The sequence below is a fragment of the Podarcis tiliguerta genome (assembly GCF_965153285.1).
Source record: "Podarcis tiliguerta genome assembly, chromosome: 4".
Classification (NCBI taxonomy): Eukaryota; Metazoa; Chordata; class Lepidosauria; order Squamata; family Lacertidae; genus Podarcis; species Podarcis tiliguerta.
This window is the reverse complement of record NC_139537.1, coordinates 30,428,281-30,452,942: the sequence shown is the minus strand read 5'-3', so window position 1 is coordinate 30,452,942 and position 24,662 is coordinate 30,428,281. Positions and strand designations below refer to the sequence as shown.

General features: G+C 40.5%; 1 protein-coding gene and 1 long non-coding RNA gene across 2 annotated transcripts in view; one reads left to right on the top strand and one right to left on the bottom strand.

The window, feature by feature from the left end:
• The window catches only part of LSAMP (limbic system associated membrane protein), a gene marked incomplete at its 5' end in the record, with an annotated part of 434,032 nt that overhangs the window by 99,614 nt on the left and 309,756 nt on the right, over positions 1-24,662 (bottom strand). The window lies entirely within an intron of this gene.
• Positions 24-24,662, top strand: LOC310676593. The gene is made up of 3 exons (XR_014510639.1): positions 24-200; positions 22,251-22,723; positions 24,600-24,662. It is a non-coding gene; the product is annotated as an uncharacterized lncRNA (long non-coding RNA).

Sequence of the window (24,662 nt, the reverse complement as noted above, 5' to 3'; positions counted from 1 at the left end):
CTGCTCTTGACAACTGATGGACAGACAGCCTTTTGCAGTAGATTTGTCGGTCTTAGTATCAGGCGTTTTTTGGGTGTCTCTTTCCCCATAACAACAGCAGAAATTGCCTGGGTTGGGATTTCACTCTCTTTTCTCAACGAATAAGTGCTGCCTTGAGTTTGGCAGAAGTGGATGACACCAGCTAGGAATACATTGCAGAGGTAGGTACCACCGTTTCTGCACATAAACATGATTTATGTAGTGGAGAGCTTTGCATCTGCCCAGAGGAAACTGGTGTCTCATCTACTAACAATATTGATGCAGTAATTTAATAATAAGACTGCACTCAGCATGAACACACACAAAGCAAATCCATGGTGACAGAGAGAGAACTAACACACAAAAAGCAGACTTATCTCTTCACATGGCAGCTATATACAGTGGTGCCTCAGGTTACAGACGCTTCAGGTTACAGACGCTTCAGGTTAGCTAACCAAGAAATAGTACCTCGGGTTAAGAACTTTGCTTCAGGATGAGAACAGAAATTGTGCAGCGACGGTGCGGCGGCAGTGGGAGGCCCCATTAGCTAAAGTGGTACCTCAGGTTAAGAACAATTTCAGGTTAAGAACGGACCTCCGGAACGAATTAAGTTCTTAACCTGAGATACCACTGTATATGCTTACTTAAAAAGAATGTTGCCTCACTGAAGTAAGATACATCACCCACCAAACCATGAGTTATAATTCAACATTAATGCAGATCTCGATATATTAATAATTTGAATGCAGTAATTGTTATAATGTGTAAGGAGGTGATTCAGACACAAAATGCATCCCCTTGGGCATCCAATTGCATTTCTATTCACCTGAACTCCTTGAATATTTCAGACATGCCTCATTTTATGCACCATCCTATTAGATGTGGTGGCAGTCACAAACATCAAGCACTTAAGGAACCTGCAACATTTCTCATCAATGTGGGCTGGTCTCATGCTAGCTGCCTCCTACCCTCAACTATAGATAGGAAACTGGTCATGCCTATTAAAGCTTGAGCTAGAATATATCACAGAGGAATCATAAAAGTATAGAAAGCTGGCATAAATTACCCCTATTCCAAATTCTGTTCAGGAGTAGGGCTACTGCCATAGGAATCTGCAGAGGGGAAACAAGTCTTTAAAAGAGAGTTTGACTTACACCACCCTTTGTGCCAGTATAAATTCTGCCAGGTTCCAAGGTCATGAGATCAAGCTGGATAGAGTTAGAATCCACCATAAGTTCCCCTGGCCCACTCCTAGTCCTTCTACTCCTCTGAAACATCCTGCCACCAGGGCTTATGCCAGCCTAAGATTCACAAGTCTTAGCTCAGCCAGCTGAGCCCTGGCCGACCCAGGCTGAAAGAGTTATGCCAGCATATCTCTGGCTGAGCTGGAGATCTGCAGCTCATCTGGTAGTTCTTTGGTTTGGATTGCTCCTTCAGTCTCTAAGGCTGCAATTCTATGTGCAGCTGCTTCTGAGTAACACTGACTGAATACTGTGAGATTTATTTATTTTTATGTGGTTATTTATAAAATGTAGTTATTTACTTATGCAGCTCTCATATCAGGCCAGCGTACATCAAAATAAAAATACAAAAAGCAGTACAAGGCAATCATTAAAATGGTTGTCTAGTCTTTTTTTTTTTAATCAACAACAATAACTTCTGTATAAACATGCATAGGATTGTGCCACAGGGTGCCACAATTCCCTTTTTCTTTCCATTTTGCTCCAGCAGATTAACATGGCTAGAACATAATAAAAAAATGTAATTTTAAGAACTCAAAATACTTAAAAAATGAAATGAGGAATACAAGGGAAGAAGGGCTGAGTAATTAATTATAGCTCTGTACCCATAGAGCCATAAATATACAATCAAATGATATGAAACAGAATAGGTGTTTGGATGAAGGGAGCTGAATAACAGTCAAAGAGCTGAACACAGAAAAATAGCAAAATAATGGATGGTCCTTCTGCTGCCCCCCCCCCCCCCAATACTCATTCCTGTTTCAAGTCCCACAGTCTCTTCTGGAAGCTTACCCTTTGACTGAAGACAAACAGTTTGAACACAAACCATTCAGTAAGGTTGTCATACTGATACACACTATTGTGCCAGATACATTCCCTGGTGTATCTGTGGCTTAGCTAATGGAGCTGCAAAAGAAGCTGATGAGACCCAGTGACCTTACTAGCATTTCCGGGGGCAGGGTTTTTTTGTGTGCTTTATCATAAGGAAGGTGGTGGTAGTGGGGATAGTTTGATACATTTTTGGCAGCAGGTACACTCACTTCAGGATTCTTTCCATTAATTCAGCTTTTTTCAACAAACAAACCAAACTCTGATGCTGCAGCATTCTTTTTAAAATGGCTGAAATCAAACTTTTAAAAAAAGAAATTTCAGATTGTAACCTAGAATGAAAGAGATTTTCAGACATTTTCTAGCTTTACTGTGATTTATTTTGGAAGGCAGGGACATTCAAAACACAAGATGCTTACACATGCAGAAATCTTATCTACTGGGCACCCTTTCTGTATTATAAACAAGGCTAAATAAGAAGTGCAAGGCAGAAATGTGCATCAGCTCTCTGTGTGGCCAAACAGGCAAATTGGGGTCTTTCCCAGCCTCCCAAGTAAAAATGTGATGCCATTAACCCCCCCCATTGGATCAGCATCTCCACAAATTCTTGTGTCAATTGGTTTGGCAAGGCAATTCTGGTTTGGGAAGGCTTAGGCAGAATGACTTTGGAAGGTTCCCCTCTGGGAGTGGGCCCACCTCCTCCTCATTACCACGTCTGCTGCTCATTTCCTTGCCCTCTCCCTTAGGGCCTAGTTCACACAACCACCATGGAAAGTGGAAAATATTGTTTCATCTTCTCATTCCATTCATTGTTTGTAGAGGGAAGGTGAACGAGCAGCAGCGGCAAAAAGGAAGGACACCAGGGCCAGGAAGTCCAGGAATCATTGTTGGGCCCTTCACATGGTGCAGTTCTCAGCAAGTGCCTGCTAATGATGATCCCTAATACTGACCCTGCCTATCACCATTGAACGAATCCTGACAAATTCTAGGGGAAATGGGAATGTCCTCCCAAATTACTTCAGCCACAAGGGGTAGGAGGTTGGGTGGGTGATAGTTATCTCCCACAACCAAACCCTAGAACCAAAACATCCCTCCCACAACCTTAGCTTAGAGAGGACGCTCCTCTCCATATCTCCACCCAAATTCTGTAATTTTCCACAAAAAGGAGACTTAATTTCAGCCAAATTGCAACATGGCTGTCATCTCAGCAATTGTTTTCACACCAGGGCGTAGTTATATGCAAAGATGGGCAGAGTGTTTTGAATGCTATTAATTACAAAAGCCCACATGCATGCAGACATATGCATTCCCAGTTAAATGACCTCAGGTAGCTATGAATTTGAACACCTATCATTGTATTAATTCACCATAGCTGGGAAATAATGAAAAGTACATGGAGAGTTTGATATAAAAGCAGTGTCGATTCAGCACAGTGACAGTAATAAGATTCGGACTCTTTAAATTTCCCAAGCCATTTCTGCTGCTAAAGAGGTATACCCATGAAGTATAGCATCACCCATTACTTGGGACAGAACTAGCCAGATGTCAGATTGGCCTAAAGGCAGAATGAACTGCACCAATTTGCATCCGTTGAGGAGCAGGTTCATTTTATGAGGCTTTCTTTGAAATCCCAGAGGGCTCATCTACATCCCCTTGTGTGCCTGTGGAGCTGCATGAAAACAGATACATCTATCTATGAATACACACAGACTGCATGGACATATGGTTTATGGAAACATTATGGGATATGGAATCTGTGATAATGGAAGGAAATACATTATCTGGTTAAAAGATTATATACAGTTGCAAACTAAGTAGTTGCAACAGGAGTGGAACACAGGCTCTCTGGGGGGGAAGATACAGTAGAGTTTGCCATTCACTCACCAACAGTTACTTTCCTTTGACTGATATGTTTAAGTGGGCAATTTGATTCTCCAGGATTTACTTCTCACACAGGTTTGCTCAACTTCTTAGCATACAACACCATCTCCTATTCTAGACCTGGATTGCAAACCTATGCAGCAGGGGGAAGCAGCCACTAATAATCCGGTCATGAGGTGCTGGGGGTGGGGAGCTGTGCATTTCATTAAGTGACTCTTAATTTAAGCAGTGGCAGAGAGAGGTTTTGAAAGCTTTTGCTGCTGTCAGTCACCCAGCAGCAGAGGCAACCTTCACCCTGATATATGGAAAACAAGTTTCCTCATGCTGCAATGACTCTGGGCTCCTGTCTCTTGAAATGGCCAGCTGCATGGTCAGGTAGGTAGGAACTGTTGCTGAAGGTCTACTTTCACCAATGATCTGACAGAGGGAAGAGAACAGCTGCATCCATTTCAGATCACATATGCCTGCTGCATCCATTTCAGATCACATATAACTCTTTCTCAAAGGCACCTTTTCTCCTTCAAGACCAGCACCAGGGTATGAGGGTGACCTTTAGCAAAATCCCCCTATGCTGGTGAACCTCACTGGGCTTACCTGGGGAGTGATTAGAATGCTCCAATGACTGCCATGCATACTGACATATGCAGCTTCCCAAGGGTACCAGTACCAATGCCTGCTGCCCTCTGATAATTATGAGCTTTTAAAAAAAGTAACCACCAACAACAGCCTTAAAATACAATGTGTTTGGGGGTATTTAATTTTGAATATATCTAGATGTAGGCCTTTGGGTCTTGTTTCGTCTCCTTTTTATTGTCTTGTGCTTTTTATTGTAATTGTGTGCTGTGTTTGGGGTATTTTGTGGGGGGAGGGGGAGGTGGTTGCTTATGGTCTATTTTTACCAGCTGTAAATTATTGTGGTATTTTATTTTATTTGTATACCTTCTTGGGAGAGTTAAATAATTCAATATATTTAAATAAATTAAACAAATGAAGGACACAATGTCTTTAATTTGCCCAACAACTGCCATCATTCCTCATCATTGACCATGCTGGCTGAAGCTGATGGGAGTCCAACAACGTGGGCACCACGTTGACTACACCTGGTTTACATTGACTGAAAGCCACTCCTCACAATTTGAAAACGATGTCTTTCCCATACAGGGGACTTTCAATAATGGAACCTAGGACCTTCTGTATGTAGAGGATCTTCTTCGTTACTGGGCTGTGGGTCTGCTGGGAGACTGTTTTAAATGTTCCATCTATGTGGTTGAGAGCCAATTACGTTGGCCTTTCTGGCCTTATTTTTGAGCAAAGCGATTAGAGGTATAGCTCAATGAACTGCAGCAAGTGGGACAGAACTATTCATACCCCCAAGTTTCTTACTTTGCACTGGGGAAAAAATGAAGAAGGGGTCATGCCATTTAATAGAGGGCATATATTTCCTTATCTTCACTTTGCACAAAAAATGTCTCTCATATTTAATATATTCTCACAGTGTAAAGTTAATAACCACCATGGCAGTGTGAGGGAATTTATGATGGTCTTTCCCCCTTTGTGAGTTCAGTTTAAGAGGACCAAGCACAATAGAATGTTTGACCTCATTGCAAAGTTATTGTCCATCAGTGCTTGGAGAGTGCTCCCTTAGTTCCATGTCTTGGTGGTGCAAACTCCCATTCAGTATAATGGAGAAGTCTGCTGGCTGATCAGGTTTGCAGGATAGACAAGGTAACAATGGAGCACTAATTTGCAGAGACCCTAAAGGTGGCCTCAGTGTAGATTTAGGAGTTACATGGATCTGTCATGGACACACGGCTTATGTTTACATGTGGAAGCCCAGTTTCTTCTGAAAATGATGACACATTTATGTAGGGTTTCTCATGTGTCAGTCTTAACTTTCTGCATCAGAGGAGCTGCTCTGTAATGTTGAAAACTGCCCTCTTCGAAGCCAGTGGAGTGTCATTGTCTATGAACTGGTGAAATGCACAGTATGAAACTCTCATCTTGTATCTATGGAGAAAATCTGGGTTGATACCACTGTTCAAACTTGGACTCAGTGTGTAGCCTTGAGATCCTCTCCAACCTTAAGTCAATGCTATCCATCTGTAAACTGAGAATAACAATAGCTTATGTCCCTGGATTGTTTCAAGAATGCATTAATCATCTTTGTGACAACTCTATGAATAGTAAGGGTTTTAAAATGCTCCTCAGACCTCCATACAGTATTAGAATTCCAGCCATGGCAGCTAAGAGCTATCCTTGGGATCTCCAAGTGCAACAGTTGATGTAAAGAAACCTGCTTGCATTAGATTTGACTTTATTTCTATATTTATAGGGTGTTAAAGGGTGTTACATTGGTTTTTTTTTTTTAATTTAAAAAGACATGCCTTCAGAGTGTCCTGGATTTAAAATAACACATGCTCTTGAAAGGGTTTGATATTGGCCAAATTATAATAATGAGATTCTTTATTGTTTTAGATTTTTCATGCAGATATTTAGAGTGGTTGTCGCAATAAACTTTGCAAACTACAATTTCTGCAGTGTCATATGCAATAACTGATCAGTTATTGCATTTTATTGTTTTGTTAACTTGTATTTTGTTATCTGAAAGCTGCCTTGTGAATGTTTGTTAAAGTGAAAGGTTGAATGCATATATCTTACACAAGAAAGCTTAAGCAAATGAATAAAAGCATGTACGTGTTTGGACAAACAGCAAATATTTATGATCAGAATATAAACTTAGAATTTGGAGCAAGACTCCCACCGATCTTTAATTACAGCCAGCTCATGCCCTGTGAAGAAGCTGCTGCAGATACTTGCATTGATTTGTACACCTTTTCTACAGATTGCCCCTGCTTTGAAGTAAATTATGCATGAGATTAGCTCAAAATGTGCTCTTCAGGAAATGTTGATCCTCCATCATTCATCGTATAATCATCCTTACAGCCCTTTTGCTACTAATAGGTTACAGTGGTTAAAATACTCTCATTAATAAGTATGCATGAGATTAGCTCAAAATATGCTCTTCAGGAAATGCTGATCCTCTATCATTCGTTTCATGATCATCCTTACAGCCCCTTTGCCACGAAAATGTTATGCTTATTAATAATGTTGACCCTTCTTTGTTTATGCAATAGCTGTATTGACAACATCAAAAGGAATTGGTTGGTGTTTTGGTTTTTTCATTTCTTAACATTGCAAGGAAAACTTGCTGGAGTTCGATGCTTCATTTTATGTGACTGACAATAGTTGCAGAATATGCTTGTTTAGGTGCCTTGATATAACCCTATTTTAGAAGGTATTTAGCATCCATCATGTTAGCACCAAACAATGGGAAACACAAAGAAAAAAAGCAGGAATCTTTTATCAGATCCAACCCTGGCAGAATGTGAAAGATGTCATTAACCCACCTGAAGGAAAGCTCTGTGAAGCTTGGAAAGTTGAATAGGAACACCAGTAGGACTATATCTAATAAATGCACCACCTAATCTATTTTAAAACAGTGTTTGAGGTGAGAAAATTGTTTGTCTACATATGCATCCTATCTCCTTTTTGACACAATAACCTAGGAACTGGTACAATGAACAGCTATGTGTCTATGCAGGTACAATCAAAATTATTTGGTTGCAGGCAGTGAATGCAAACGGATGAAATAAAACGAAGCAGCTCCTCTGATAGAATTGTTTGCTTGGACCTGGATGACATTATTTTTCTAAGGTTTGCAACATCAAGGTGCAAATATCAATGCAGAGAATGGCACAACCTATCTGGCTTCTAAAGTATGATTTAAATCAGTTGGGATCTGTTTTCTCCAAGGCTGGATGTATTTTAAATTTCCAAGCCAACAGGAGAGGCCATTTTACATGTTCGAAACTCAATGGAGACCACTTTCCTGTGTGAATTAATGTGCAGCCTACATATTAATTGGCTCTAGGTTTTTGCACGCAAGGTTGGAACAGTCTTATGTTCACTGTTTTAGTTTACAGGTTCTCTTTGCTTCCAGGCTGCAACAAAATGGAAAGGGTTTGGGTTCCTGTCAAGCTTTGACTTAACCAATTAGCCAAAAGTCCTGTTTTGACTGTGAGAACTAGTTATTACTAATAGCTGCCATTATGGATTACTATTTTTTACCTTTTCAGATTATGATAACACATTGAGAAGGTATTTAAAACTGGTAGTAACTGCTAGTTAAATGCCTCTTTCAATATGTTATTTTAATCTTTGAAAAAAACTTTCTATGTAGTGTAAGGTTCTGGGTCATTCCAATACTCAACACATTGCACTCCCAGCTGATTGAAAAGAAGATCTAGAAGTCTAGGACAGCCAACTATAAACCACAAAAAGAAAAACCTTGTAATCTTCTCCTGTGAAATGTGATATCCATGAATTACACTATGAATCTGAAAATCAGTTTACTTGGAAACAAACTTTTTGCTGTTTCTACAGCTACAGAGCTATAAAATGAAACTAGCAGGGCTCCTGCTGAAAAGGAAGGAGACACTTAGGAAAAAAACAATGTTAATTAGCACCTTTGCACACAGGGGAAAAACAGAACAATTTTCTTTAAATCTGTATCCACCTTTAGAACCATTAAACAATTTCTTTTTTTCAAGCCATCATCATTAAATTTGTCTATCCTCTTCTAAATCCATCTCAATCAGTGCTGGCAATTTCCTCTAAATTAATACACCAAACCACCCCCCTGCTGAGCAAAACAGCTTTGCTTTGCAGATAGGCCTCACTGTAGAATGTATAAAGACGGTGTCAGACTCAGCCCTGTCTTTATTGTGAGTCTGATGGAGAACTGCATTAGTCTGAACAAAAGCATTTCAAGGCATCTCAGAAATACCCCGGGTGTACAGCCTGGGCAAACAAGCTGTATCCTCCCTTTCAAGCTCCAGTTACCCCACACCTAGTGGTGGGCTGAGGCCATACCCAGATTCCACTGTGGTTCTCTTCTCCCTGGCAGGGAAGAGGGGAGGTGACTGTCCTGAAAAGGCAGAAGGACATGGATGTGACCCTGGACTCTTGTTTATTAATTAATTTATATATTATTTTATGCCAATTATGCTTGATACCAAAATAGGCTTCCTTCGTGTGTGTTGGCTTACTAAATCAGGGCTTCTGTAATACATTTTGATAGACCACAAACCATCCCCATTTGTGTGCTGAACCATTCAAAACTTACAAGAGGTTTCTTGACAGTCTTAATGAGTTTCTCTGTGACTTCCTTTACCACATCCTTCATTAGACAACTGTCTAATGTGCAGTGTGTTAAATCCTTTGACATCAAATGACATTGGGATTCATTTTTTTTTATAGTCACAAATGCTGATTGAAGTATCGGTTTTCCAAACACCAAGACTCATATTTGCTAAACAAGAGCATCTCAAATATAGACAGGGATAGGAGAAGAACAACTAATGGCACAATTCTCCTTGAGCACAGGTAGTTAAGGTCATGGTAAACATATATCTTTTGTTCTTCAGCAAATCAATCTCTGGATCATTTTATTTATTGTTTTTCAAGTCTCACTGTTTATTCAGTTTGGAATATTAGGGAGTTGGCTTTATTCACAGTACCTACTAGCCTTGATGCTGATGTTCTGTCTCCACAGTTGGAGGCAATAATGCTTCTGAATGCCAGTTGCTGGAAACCACAGGAAAGGGGTGGTGATGCTTTTGTGCTCGGGTCCTGCTGGCAGGATTCCCAGAGGCATCTGGTTGGCCACTGTGAGCACAGGATGCTGGATGTGATCCAACAGGCTCTTCCAACAGAGCCAGTGTGATGTAGTGGTTAAGAGCAGTGGACTTGTAATCTGGTGAACCGGGTTCGCTTCCCCGCTCCTCCACATGCAGCTGCTGGGTGACCTTGGGCTTGTCACACTTCTCTGAAGTCCCTCAGCCTCACTCACCTCACAGAGTGTTTGTTGTGGGGGAGGAAGTGAAATGAGAATGTTAACCGCTTTGAGACTCCTTAGGGTAGTGATAAAGCGGGATATCAAATCCAAACGCTGCTTCTTCATATGTTCTAATATATGCCAGTGTCAATACATGATGCTAACTGTCTTAGAGCTCAGGTGGAAAGAGGCCTGTATGTACTTCCCAAACTGCAGGCTGCCTAAACGTCTGTCTCCTGTTCTTGTTCTCCTCAAATCCATTTTTACTGAAAACAATTATTCATCTGTGAGTGTCACGGTAAATCTGTACACCTCAACGTATGGCGAAAGGCAGTTTGGGATGACACAGTTTTCAAAGCAAGAGTTATTCACTGCTTTTGGTCTTACCATAGGAAAAGGCCTGCTCTGCTCAGTGGTCAGCTTGATTCCTGAGCTCAGCAGTCAGCAGGACGATTCGCTTCTGATTTACAGCTTCCCTGGGCTGCCAGCTCATAATAGAATGAGGACTAATATGCAGGCGATGGCTGAAGGATGGCAGCAGATATTACAGGCTATTTGCAGCAAACTTGTAATGTGTTTTTGGTGACACATTCCCACCAGGGGGTGCATCAGCATATTGTGTATCAGCTGGAGGCTGCAGCATATATTCCAGGTTTTTGAGGTGACAATGGAATGAATGACCACATGGAGGTCTGAAGCTGAATGAAGCAGTTTGTTTCTAACCAAGTAATTAAGGCTGCCACTGCAGCTTTTAAATCTGAATGCAGTGATGTATTGCTTTGATTCTAACACCGTTAAAGAACATGAGGGTATTACACGGTTCTGGTGTGCAGTGCTTCCTCACCTACCAGAATTCAAACTCAAGCCAGTGGCAGCTGGTAAGGTAGAAGGCAGGGAGCCCACTATTAGTCTGAGCCGCTGCCAAGGACAGAGATAACTAACTCTAGTTTTTGAGCTATCATATTCCCTGCAGAGTTCATCAGTGGCAACACTGAGGCCAAGGAGAAGACAGCTGACATGCTGTGCTACCTCCTGAACTGGTCGTGAGAAATTGGGTGGGTGCGAGCTGGTTGAGAGCAGATTGAGATTGGTGGGGTGGTGCCCCATTCACCTTGATGGACCAGCCTCAACTGGCTCAAGAGATGCAGACATACACCCATACTCCACCCGACCTCTTCTGATTTGTATTTCAGATTTTGTGCAGATATAAAGCTCTTTATATGGTAAAGCTATCACCATTCTGATTTAACCCTCCACTTGTGACATGACCACTGCTCCACTGTCTTATCATAAAATTTAGCTGGATAGCCCTTTAAGGGAGCTGTGCAATGAACAAGATGGTAAGTACCCACAAAATGGTCTCAGAGATTCTTCTTTATACAGCTGATACCATCCTGCTACCTTCTATCACTTTAAACATTCTTATGAAGTGGTTTGAAATTGGAGACTGGGGAAAAACTGGTGGTGTGCAGTTCTAACTGGAGCTCAGTAGCAGAGGAGAATGGATAAGGTGGAACTCAGGCGAATTTTCCTGGTTGTTGTATGTTACAATGGAGTTTGTGAGGGGATGAGATCCTGATCTAACTTCTATTACTATATATTTTCTCTCTCCCACTTTCACTTTTTGGGGTTCTAACTGAGATGATAGATATTCAAAGCACAGAATAGTGGTACACACACACTGTCCCAATCTAGGCAAAACTGGATTAATGGTGGTTGGCAGGTCCTTAAGCTTTGAAAGAATGGGTTCCTTAGTCACTGATGGCATCTGACCATTTTACATCACTTTGGCTAACTGCTTTTGGGACATTCATGGATCCATCATTGTACTCAATTTACTTGCAGGTTTAATTGCCACCTGGTAAGAAAAGTGACCTCGTTATTCAGATTCAGACCTGACCATGCTCTGGCAGCCATGTTCTGGATTCAGACCACCCTGGTGGCTCTTTCTGATACACCTCCTGGTGGAAATGCGCCACCAAAAACACATCATGCAAGTGCTCAAGGTTGCTTTGTATTGTTTCTTCTGCAAGAAGGTTCATAAAATACAGTCTGTTCTGTACACTAGATTTTTCTTTTCTCTTGGGGATATCTAAGAATCTAACATTAATTTGTCTGAACATATGACCAGACCTTCATATACCTTCCCAGTTTTGTGAAAATGTGTTATAAAGCACTAGTGTATATATCTGGATAACGTTTTCTTCAAAATTATATACTATACTGGATTTTATTTCCATACAGAATCTCTATTCTTTTTATGGCCTGCTGAGATTCCAACTTCTCTTTGAATCTGTATTTGTTACCTTTTCTTGTCCAATACTTGTCACTTGTCACCCATTTATCAAGTAAGTGATGTTCATTTTCTCAGGCATGCAATAGGGCAAGAAAATCTTGTATGTGAGGAAAGAAAATATAGCTATTTTTATAGTCAAATTTCTTAACCATTAAAAAGAATAAATGTCTTATGTGCTGGCCCAGATTTTAAATGCAATGGGGGGGGGGGTATGATGCAGCAAAGTTACTGGTGACACTTGTCAGAGAAAGTTTACAGACTGCATGCTGCACGCTGAACTATTGTTAAAACCTGTAGGCAAGGTGACTATTAAAAGGAATTGTTCTGCTTCAAAGGTCTCCAGGAAGAATGCCATCTCCTTTGGTGTTCTATCTCTCCAGCAGCTTTCGATGTCATGGTGAGGCTTTGATTTAACACTCTCTTAATTCTCACATTGTGCCTCACTCAACTTTGAAAAAACTTTCAGGGTTTCTTTTCTCAGCACTAGACTCTTCTTTCAGACACCGAAACACAGTTTTCATTGCATTTATTCACAATGCCAACACTGGGGGTGGCCGCGGTCTATGTTGTGGCCCTTCCAATGACATGCCACCTAGATAATTTCCCTTTTCATAAGATGATTTCGTAAGGCTGTGAAATCCCTTCATCTTGAATATTTTATATGGAATGCCCCCAGGTGATCTCAGTCTTCCAGGACAATTGTGTTTGGATGTATGGTAACTTCATGTTTGCAGTTGATATTAAGTTATAACGAGTGCAATTCATGGGGTGGGATATAAAAAGAAATTGCCTCTGGAGCCTGGCTGAGGGGCAGAAATTCCCTTGAAATTTTTCATGGGAGATGTTGTACTCAATTTGATTGAGTTTATGAAGAGGATTTTCCCCACCCCCTGTTCTGTAGTTTTAAACAACAGTTACAGCTCTCAATGGTTTAGGAACATAGGAAGTTGTATTATACTGATTCCATCTGTGTACACTGACTGGCAGCAGCTCTCTGTGTTTCAGACATGCCAAATATGTGCTCTGATACTGAGCTTTGGCACTCTCACATTGTCTTTTTCTTTCTTTGCCTTTTATAAAAGCATCATGAATTCTCAAGCCCAGCTGGTGTCCTTCCCCCCTGCCTTTCTATACAATTAAAAAAGGACCCTTGTGGCTCTCCATAATTTCCTTGTGAGCCCTCTGTTTCCTGGAGTGCTCATAAAAAACCCCACACCTTTCCCTCCAGAAAGCACTATTGCTGTGTGTAGCCCTTATATCCCTCTGCTCAGTCATGGGTTGCTCACCCCTGGCTTGAAAGCAGGAGAGTGAGAAAATGAGCAATGCTCTTCCACTTTCCAAAGGCTTGCCAAAGTGGCACTTTCTCCTGCAACTTTACTTGAATCTGAGCAACCAAGTGGCTGAGACCCTTTGGGCCATAGGAAAACACAAACCACTACATAAGAATTGTACCACAGGGGCTAGTTGGAAGGCTGCTGCTTGAAGTACAGTGGTACCTCGGGTTACATATGCTTCAGGTTACATACGCTTCAGGTTACAGACTCCGCTAACCCACAAATAGTGCTTCAGGTTAAGAACTTTGCTTCAGGATGAGAACAGAAATCGTGCATCGGCAACGCGGCAGCAGCAGGAGGCCCCATTAGCTAAAGTGGTGCTTCAGGTTAAGAACAGTTTCAGGTTAAGTACGGACCTCCGGAACGAATTAAGTACTTAACCCAAGGTACCACTGTACGTATAAATGCAAATAGGGAGATTATAGGGTTTCCACTTGCATACAGGCCCTCCAGTGGATATGGACTCTAGGATATTACTCTGGCATTATTTAAATTTTACACTGGAGTTATTTTCTGATCTACAGAATATTAATTTGTCTGGGTTTTCCCCAGGCATGAAAAACCAGTTCATCTTCAACCAACACCCCTGCCACATTGTACATCTTCACCCTCCTTTCCATCACGCCCTTCCCTCTTCACCAGTTGCAAGTGTCTGGGAATTTGCCAAGTCACTTCAGAGCGAGCTCTTGAAACCTGCACAGTATTATTTGTGCCATATGCATTATATCCAGTTGATGAGCTCAAAGAGAATCGAAGAAGTGGGTGAATGGCTAAGGCACAAGTCAGCAAATTAAAGTTATGAGTTAGATGCAAGATGTGCTGCTTTAGAATACCATGGAGTATGATTTCCATTTTACAGATGAATAAATATGATGGTGTGTCAAAGGCAAAGATGGGAATAAAACTCAGGAGTCATTACTCATATAGTCTAGTGGTTTGACAAAGGCCACCCTGATTTCAGGTTCTAACAATAGCTCATTATAAACACATCTTTTTATAAAGTCCTCTGAGATCCTGATATGAAAAGAGCAAAGGTGGGTTTTAGAATATGAAGCAAACACTTTCTGCATTGTTCATCTAATCACACATTATTGACTTTATGCTCTTTATATTATTGGCTTATTTGTGAGCAGTATCTTTTACTTTTTACTGTTAATGAAGAGCCTAGAAACCTATAGAGGTAGTCTATTTATCACACATTTACAGAACACAAGAACTTCTGGACCCTCTAAATATAATGATCGGCAGTGCAATAATATGCATTCTTACTCAGAAGTAAGCCTAGTTGACTTCAATGTGACTCACTCCAAGGTAAGATGAATATGGATTGCAGCCTTACTCTGCCATTAGTTTCAGTTGGTCAAGATGATAAGGGGCATATGTATCATTGCTCTTGTGCCATTCCTTTCATTCTCAAATAACACATCACTTTGTTCATGAAAACTGGCCACTCACATTAATTGAAAAAGGGGGAGGGATGACTGGTCAATTGCACTATATAAGTAAGTTGTGGGCAGTTCTTCAGATGATATGGAAAAAGAATGAGATGTCTTCTTCTCACAGGCAAATCTATGAACTTCTGTAACAATAGCAGAACATTTGTAAAGTTAAGATAACCATGATGTTCTTTTAGTGGAAAAAGAAAAGAAATACTCTACTTGAAAAGGTCTAGTATTCAGTCCAACTTTCTTTGCAGCATACAGCTGCTCTATTTCTTTGCCTGTTTTATTTGGCCTTGTTTCAATAGCACAGGAAGAACATCAGCAGGAGCTTAAATTATATGTGCTGCAAAAGTTTTGCAAAATAATATCTTCTGTTCTTTGGAGTAAATTATTTTGGGTTAGCTTCAGCAACATTAATGTTATAATCCTATATAAAGGTAATTCATTTGCCCATCACTTTCCTTGCTGCAAAAGTCCAATTTTAGAGGGGAAGAGGGTTTGTTGCATAAGAGTGCCCAGCTGTGGACCCTGAAAATGCTGGTATATTATTCAATCCCACCTGCAAATCCAGGCACTATTGGACTGAGTTAAAATGACTGGTTGAGTGCAAGCTCATGACTTTCTGCATACGCTGAACAGCTTGAAAAATACAAAAGCCATAAAATGAGATTTGAAAATATAAAACCTAAAACATTTTTTTCCTATCAATGGTTTTATCTGACTTCTTGAATGCTTCTTTCTTGGAACCTGGTTTAAGGTAACTTATATCACCACTTTACAAATGTCATGAATTTTCTACCAGATATCCCAACTCTAAACACATATGCATAGAAAGAAGTCACAAATATTTGTTAATCACTTTGGAATAAATGAAATGAAATGAACGAACAAATAACAGATTATTTCAACAGGCTGTTCTTATAAACATCTCTGTGCTTCCAGTCACAAAGTTCCAGGTGGAAATATGTGACAATGGTTTTTCCAATACTACTTAATAACTGTAATGGAAACTATATGTAGAATATTACTTTAGTCTGAAGCAGACATGATGGTGATGAAGTATTAAATAATAGTAATGGAGACACCTCAACTATTGGTCTTCGGGTCAAAAGAAGAAAGGGAAACAAGGCAATAGTGCAAGAGAAGGAAATGCAAGTTTTCAGAACTGCACAGGAATAAGTCTGTCATGGCTCTGTACACTTTTGAAGTCTTCACTTAACAATCTCTGGGTGGCAGCACCAGGGTGATTTATTTCTGTAAAGTATACTCTAGGGTGAAGGATAAAGCAGTTGCTATTGAGATGATGGAGGGGGACAGAGGCTTTTACGAACTGTTGAAACTCTTTCCCCAAGAAAAGTGTCCTCAGCGTTCCTCTCCAACCTTTTTGCATTACAACCAGGGGCTGGAGAGAAAATTAAATTCAGTTCACATTTGAAGATGAACCAACATAAGCCATACTTTCCAAAACAATATGCAAGCTGAAACACAGGGTTTTTTTTGGGGGGGGGGGGAATGCACTTATCTGAATTTTGTAAAATGCTTTTCCAGCCAAGTAATGCATCCAAAATGAATATGCTATGGTAAAGTGTCCATAAAAATGCATATATTAGTGAAAACAGCATGGAAAATACATCATAGCAGGGAAATTCACAAAAAAATGTGTACATAATAGGAAGAATTTCACACTAAAATCCTGATGAATTTTCAGGAGGAATTCTAAAATTAATAATAATTGCAAACTAGTGTTGAAAAAAATGACAAGTGGGGTATCCCCCTTCATTCAGCCTTTCCTGCTTTTTGTGTTGTTCTGGGAGGGCCCCCTCTGGAGTCCCAGGTGGGGGCGTCAACATCCTTTCCTTTGATTGCTTAGCAACAGGGTTTAAGTGTCCTGAGCAATGGTGCTACATGCAGAGTGTCAAAGCATTATAGAGCTACATCTCTGCTTCCTACTCTAACTTCCTTCAGAAAAGTCCTATTGACTTACTTTTTTAACACAAATGAAAACTAAGTGCCTGTGGCCCTTGGAAACCTTCCCCCCCCCCAATTATACCCCATCTACTGCATGGTGAGACAATATTTCTAGTGAGCTTTCCATTATGATTCCAAGATAAATTTTATGGCAGTGCTTGAATCACAGGGAAAAGAAGGACCCAGAAGCTTCTACCACGTAGTTTTAGCAGAGTATTGGAGAGTGCATTATTTACCCCTTTTCTATGCAACACTCCCCTATGCCCCCCTCACACTCATCTCTCTAGGAGGGCAGTTGGATCTCTGTCTCTCTATTGCTCTGTTTACTCAGCCTGTCTGCCTATTTCACTTTCCTGGCAATGCTGAATTGCAGAGAGGTCCTGCCCCCTTTATCAAGGTAACAGGAAGATCTGATTTAGCTAAAATGGGGAGAAGTCATTGGTGGGACTTATGGATTTTGGTAAGCTTCCCTCCCTATCCTTTTCACCTGCTTTTTCCTGGATGCTCAAAGCTAATTTTCTCTTAGTTATCACACCTAATCTCTTAAAAATACACCGTCCTCATGTTTGTTGTATTGTTTTGTTGTTGTTGCATGGAGTAAATTGGTCAGAATGCTGCAGTATGTGATTCTAGCTGTTTGCTACTTTTATTTTACACAGAAAAGTCAATAATCTTAAAAAAATAAATCATTTTCATCAAAGGCACTAGTCCTGTTGACCCTTTGGCTTTCTGGAATAATGGCTTTATATGTTAGTTATCTTATAATCATATTATATAGCTGGATACTGCCTTTCATCTGTTCCATGGCAATGAATGGTAACAATTCACAAAAAACTATCTGCAAAAAATGAATACTGATCTGCTGCCATCTACATGCTATGAATTCTCATAGCTGTTTACTCAAGAGAATGAAGGTCAGCCACTGAATTGTTTTCTGTTTAGTCAATATTGTCCCATGTGTTTCTGCTGCCCTGTTTTTTGGAGAGATTTGTCTCATTGAAAACCAAATCCTTACATCAGGATGTCAGCCATGAGCCTAGCTTGCAATAACTAGAAGTGTTCATTTCCTTGGCTTGGAACTTATATTATCATTCTCAGCCTTCTTAAAGCCCACAAGATCTTATTAAGAAAACACTGAGGGACATAGGAAGCAGTATGAATGGACAATGAGTGTTCTCATGAAAGTTGGACAAACATTGCAAAGCAATGTCTCAATTTTTGAGCAACTGTGGTTGCTTTTCAAACCATTTTCTAAACTCCTCCCATAAATTTTCTTGGAACGTTTCTTAGCATGAATGTTCATGGGAACTTTTATTTTTTTAAAGTATTGCAGTATTTTGGCAAGTATGCACACATAAAGTTTATATACGTGTGAGTCTATACTCAAACTGGGAGATGCAATGCTCATTCAAACAGGAACTCAGTGGTAACCATGGGACTTATCCTGACCAGCCAAAACTCAGCCAAAAAGTAACACACCATAAGTTAAAGGTGTGAAACAATTTAAATAAAAAGCAAATTGCAGAAATGTATGCACTATCCCCAAATCAGAGATGCAAATTTTCTATATGTATACCATAAGTCTTTTGATGATGATTAGAACAAGATGATGGATATCATCATTAGATGCTTTAGCCACCTTCTCAGGCTCAGGTGCTACTGCAGAGATTTCAAGCTGTGCATTTCCATCATGCCTTTTCTTCACTACCATTTTGTACATGACGGTACAGGTGCCAGAGATCAGCGCCAGACACAATGAGAATTGTTCTTGCAGAAGGTTACTGTTTGAAGAAATACAGGCATTATGCATGTAGTTTGGCTGCAGACATCTGGCATCTGGTTGGTCACTGTAAGAACAGTATGCTGGACCAGATAGGACTTTGGCCTGGCTCAGCAAGGCCAATGTTGTTATATGGAATTCGCAGAACAATAGACGAGAGCTGGAGCAGTCCTATACTATTGGAATCAAAGTCTTACCTGGGTTCTCTTCTATTGCCATAATTCTACTTTCTGAATACTGCACCTCTTTTTCACTTTCAGTATACAACATATGATTTCAACCAAGTCTACAGATGCCAACCAATTCCTTGAAAAAACATTTCAGTAACACTTTTCCAATTTAGAGATGGGAGGACTGTAGATAATCAGGGCTAAGATTCAGAGAACAGGCAAAAAACGATTAAAAGACAGGTCTGATCTGTACCAGCAGATGCCCCAATATTTATGGGACATGAAATGAGGGATACAGATAGGACTGAAGGTGTTATAAGTCTCCCACTAAGAATACAGAATATTGCTGTTGGGTACTCCAAGTCACAGAATTTAAGCAAGCCATCAGATATTTAAAGAAGAGCTGGTGAATGTGCAAAAGTGTTAATTTCAGGAAATGAATATGAAAGACACAAGAGCACAGGAACCTGCCTTCTATAAGCTAACACAATTTATGTATCTAGATCAGAGGTGTCTACTCTGAGGGCAGCTGCTCTCCAGAATTTCACTGGCTCCTTCTCACCAGAGAAGTTAGAGACCGAACTGGGGTCTTCTACATGCAGTGTGAAATCCATCTATCAGTATATAAACTGACGCTTGCTATCAGCAACTCTGACAGGTGTTGCTGCTCCAAGATGTTAGATATATTTCATAAATTGTTATTGCTCAACTTTTTCTATTTTGACTGGAATTGGGGACAAATTGTGGCGATAAATAATATAACCATTTCTCCCCCCTTTGGAAAGGGTAGAAATACAAAACTAGAAAATCCAGATGATCTCATAATTGGTTATTGATGAATGCCCAGGGCAGTTGTGACTGTTTTCACTGATAGAAAACTCTCTTATAGCATATGATGCCAACATTGATCCACTTTACTAACACAGAGGAACATTCTTCCAACACAAGACCCAGGTAGAAAGACGTAATCACCCAGCAAACACCGTGTCTGGGCGGCACTTGAACTACCTGGATGAAAGAATAATGCAAACCTGATTCACTTCAGTTCCATAAGATGCTGAACTGAAATTCTAACACCCAGCCATACACAAGACATTTATTTTTTCTTGAGACCATATGCCAGCATCCTAGAATGGTATGATTTCAAGTTCAGTTGAGTCTTTTGTTTATAAGAAGAAAATTGCAAAGAAAACTAAGCAGATTCCATACATGGTGGGGAGCTTCTGAAGTCGTGGAGAGCCAGGAGTCATCAGGAACTCAATGTCTCAAAGCCTGTTTCTTCATGCTCCTCTGAAAAACTTAATGGAAGGAGTTGGCCTCTTTCTTCTTTCCTCACAGTATTTCATCTTGTAGCTCCTTTTATTTTTCACTTTGAGCATTCATGTCTCTCCTTAACTTTGTGTGCTTATTTCTCAGTCTCTGAAGACTGCTTCACATATTCCATTTTCTTAAGGCTAAATGCAAAACATTTCACATGTACCCGTTATTACAAATGACAGATACAAGTGTTTCCAGCTCAGGAATCATTTGGATAAAACATTAAGATGTCAGGATTGACCTGCCCTGTGAACACACTGGGAAAGCATGTGATTCCTTCATTGTGGCATGGGAAGCTGCTTTGTCCCCCATCTAAGCAGAAACAATGCTTATGCATTTCTTTCAGTATAAACATCAAAAGTATAGAAAGAACAATCCTTTCCTAGAACACATGTGTGTAGGGCATAGATCTTTGGGAAATAGGTTGAGCAATCATCCAGCTTCAGAAAGTACATGGGAAGCAGTTCTAAGATTTATGGTCTTTGGGACTGTGAGCACTGATTTGTCCATGGCATCCGAATACATACCTCTAGAATCAAGGACCTGTCAATATTTTTAGTGGAAAGTCCATTTAGCCTCCGTTTTAATTCTGGGATGACTGCAGTGGCCACCAATTAGTTTCTGGGCTCAATTCACTGTGCTGGTTTTGCTGTATAAAGCCTTATGTAGCTCAGGACCCCAATACCTCAGGGACTATCTCTCCACATAAACCAATCTGGCACTCATCATTTAAGGCTCTCCTGTGTGCCATATCTGAGGGAGATGTGCAGAGTGGTGACATGAGAATGGGCCTTTTCAGTGATGGCTCCCTACTTGTGCAATGCTATCCCCAGGGAAGAACACCTTAGTTCTCAACTGAGATGATGACAATTTATGGTAATTGTGCCTATAGCCTCTTTTTGTCCTCATCCTTTTAAGTGGCATGGTTCCTTTTATGTGCATTTTTGGATGAGCACATCAAGTCTTGTTTTTATTGCTGTTTTTATATTTGGTTTTAATGTTCTTTGCTATTTTTGTTTGCATAATGCAAATCATTTTAAGTCACTTCAATGTAAAAAGTGACAAATTTATTATTATTAATAATAATATTTTTATTATCATTTTGCAAGTTAGTAAAACCTTATTTTACTTGTTAGCTTTAACTTGTTAGCTTTAACTGTCTCTGGAGTTTTGAATACTTATTCTTGCCACATTCTCTAGTTTTCTGCACTTTGCTAGACGCCTTGAGGTCTTTGGAGGACAGGTGGCAAGCATGCACACATTTTAATAACTCAATCAATAGCAAGAAGTATGCTTAGCAGACTTCTGCTGACTTTGCCTTGAATCAGAGGCAACTCCCAGGAGCATGACTTTAACAGCCATAGTGGTGGTTTGAGTTCAAATCCCTCAGTATGGCTGGTCAGCAACAGAGAAGGTTATAGCAACTTGGTAGAGTCCATAGATTTTGATTTTCACTGATGTAGGCTAAAGGAAAATGAAAATCAGTTTTCTCTCCCCTTCCCCTTTTGTGCTGATCCATATCTCATTCTTCCTCAGACAGTCCTTTCTTTTTCCTCCCCCATCATCTGTTTCTCTCCCCACCCTGTGCCCTTTATTTTCCTCTGCATTTTGCTCTCTCCTTTCTTTATGATGCTCTAGTTAATGGCTGGATCTATATTGTGTTTTCTGCCTTTCTCTTTTCCCTCACTTATCTCTTCCTGTCATTCTATTTTTATGTGACTCAGTCTTGTCATTCCCTGTCTATTTCACTGATGCTGCTTTAAAAAAATAAAATAATCACATCCCCCTTTGCTGCTTAGCTGGCTGCCACTTAATTCTCCTGTCTTTACCTCACACGTCCAGTTCCTCATTATCGCCTCTCACTGTCTCAGCCTATCATTTGCAGTTGAGGTTATTGTTGTTATTAACCACTCCTGGGTGGGAAAAAATGGTCAAAATATGGGAATTAAAAAAATGGCAGTGGCTCAGTAGTCGGGGAAGGGGCATTGACATCTCACTGCAGCCTAGACCAGGGTAAGGACATTCTCGGCTGTGCTGAAAGGATATAAATTGATGGCACCCTTGTTAAATTCCTCACAGGCACAGTGTGGGAGATTCTCAGCGCTGCAGATGCTGCAGATCAAGCCTAACTTTAGAGGAACACGTCTCCCTCAGCTTCCTGACACCTTTGGTCTGGCAGAAATTTCCTTTCAATTAATGAACTCACAGAAGAATCACATCAGAACGAGAGGAATCCTGAACACAGGAGGCAGCAGAATGGCAGCTTCCAGCATGGATACCAAGAGAACAATTTTAGACACAAGTGGAATGATAGTTCAAAATGTGAAAACGTCTGAAAACATAAGGAATGATGATGTCACAACTTCCAAATGGGTGTACAGGTGGATGTCAGTGGGGTTTCTTTACTAGTCTTCAGCACTGGTTTCCGGGGAAAGACACGTCTCTTTGAAATGGAAATAGAAGCTCTTGCTTTAAGTACAAAAAGGGATCAATGTGCAATTCCAGATGAGTAGGGGAAGGCAGAAATGCTGTCAACGAGAAAGGGTATGTGTGTTCTGATTCTGGCAAGTAGGCTCTAATTAATGGTATCACTGTCTGTACTGTATCAGTTCAGGCCCTAGCTATGTCTGTTGGCACTACAAAAATGTGGGAAGCCAGTACATTAGTGCATCAGTACTTAATTTCCCGTTTCCCCAGATTACCCCAACAATTACATCAGGCTTCAAGGTTGACGCCATTGGCAGCCAGAATACTTATAGGTTAGTGTATTTTTGAGTTTCCCTATAATTGTTCTCTGCCTTGAGCCTCACATTATTTCCTCTGGCCCTTAATAATTCCATACACTAATGTATATATGTCAGTAGTGGATTTGGGCGATGTGATAGCACCAACTCTCCAACCCTCCTCTACGTGGTTGGTGGTTACTGGATTTCACAGAGTAGCACTTTGGAGCTGTCATCATACCCCATTCTAAATATTTGATTGTAGATGCACCAAGAATAAAGGTAAAGGTAAAGGGACCCCTGACCATTAGGTCCAGTCGTGGCCAACTCTGGGGTTGCGGCGCTCATCTCGCTTTATTGGCTGAGTACAGCTTCTGGGTCATGTGGCCAGCATGACTAAGCCACTTCTGGTGAACCAGAGCAGCACACGGAAACGCCGTTTACCTTCCCACTGGAGTGGTACCTATTTATCTACTTGCACTTTGACGTGCTTTTGAACTGCTAGGTTGGCAGGAGCAGGGACCGAGCAACAGGAGCTCACTCCGTCACGGGAATTCAAACCTCTGACCTTCTGATCAGCAAGTCCTAGGCTCTGTGGTTTAACCCACAGTGCCACCCGTGTCCCACCAGGAATAGGGCCCATCATTTATGTATTTTTAGAATGTTAAGTCTGTGAATGTGCAAAAATAAGACATTTAGCAGGCATTGTTACTGAAGTGCTCACCTATGATGGTCTTTTGTGTATCCCTCCAAGTGCCTTGGCTATAGTTATTGTAATTTTGTCTGTGAAAGGCTAGATGTTAAGGACAGCCATGGCATGGAACCTTGAATGCACATCTGCTAGCTCCAGTAGAAGTGTCTCCCACCAGCTTTGTACATTTGTGTGAGATTTGTGGGCATGAGGCTGCCTTTTCATGACTTGATTCATAACTTAAATAACCCAAAAGCACATCCAGAATTTAGTTCTCTTACAATCCAGTTGCAGCACAGCACTCCCTTTAAAGCACTACAAATGCTGATCAACTCATTAACAGGAGTTATTTCATGGAATAGGATCTGTGTTGAGATACAACAGGTGCTCACTATTTGCATTTTCCAGGGAAAAAAGTGAAGGTGTTCTTGTTTTAACAAGCTTCTCAGCTGGATGGGCAGAGGGGGGTACCTCTTTGCCTGGGGTGTTCTTTGTTCTTAGATCTATCTTTAATTGGAGATGGCTTTTTTTTTTTTTTTTACAGTTTTAAACCCTGTTTTTAACTGTTTTTATTGTATGAATGTAAATTGCCTTGAAAAGTGTTTGATACTTAATATATGCTTATGAATAATAATTCATGACCATGATGGCAACAGCAACAGCCATTAACATATCGAACAGAGAGAAACCCTCCACTAAAAGTTTGCACAGGATCTCAATCTCTCTAGTCATCCTATAGACATGGACCCTTTGTTATCCACCAACACCTTTTTCTCTTCTTTGTCACATAGGGGAAAACCCTTCCAGGGACAATTTGACCTACAACAAAAATCACATTAAGTCTCAGTGTTCAGTCTTGGGAGAACTGCATTTCATGGGCTGAGCCTGGAGGAGGACTTATTTATGGGACACTCAGACATGAAAGTTAACAGGGACCTGGTCTGTTTTCTTCCTGTTAGAAGAGATTTATTTATTTAAAAATATTTTTATATTACCCTTTCCATGGATCTTAAGGTGGCCTACCACAACAAAACACAGCTTAAGAAAAACCCACATGCAAACACTAAATAAAAACAC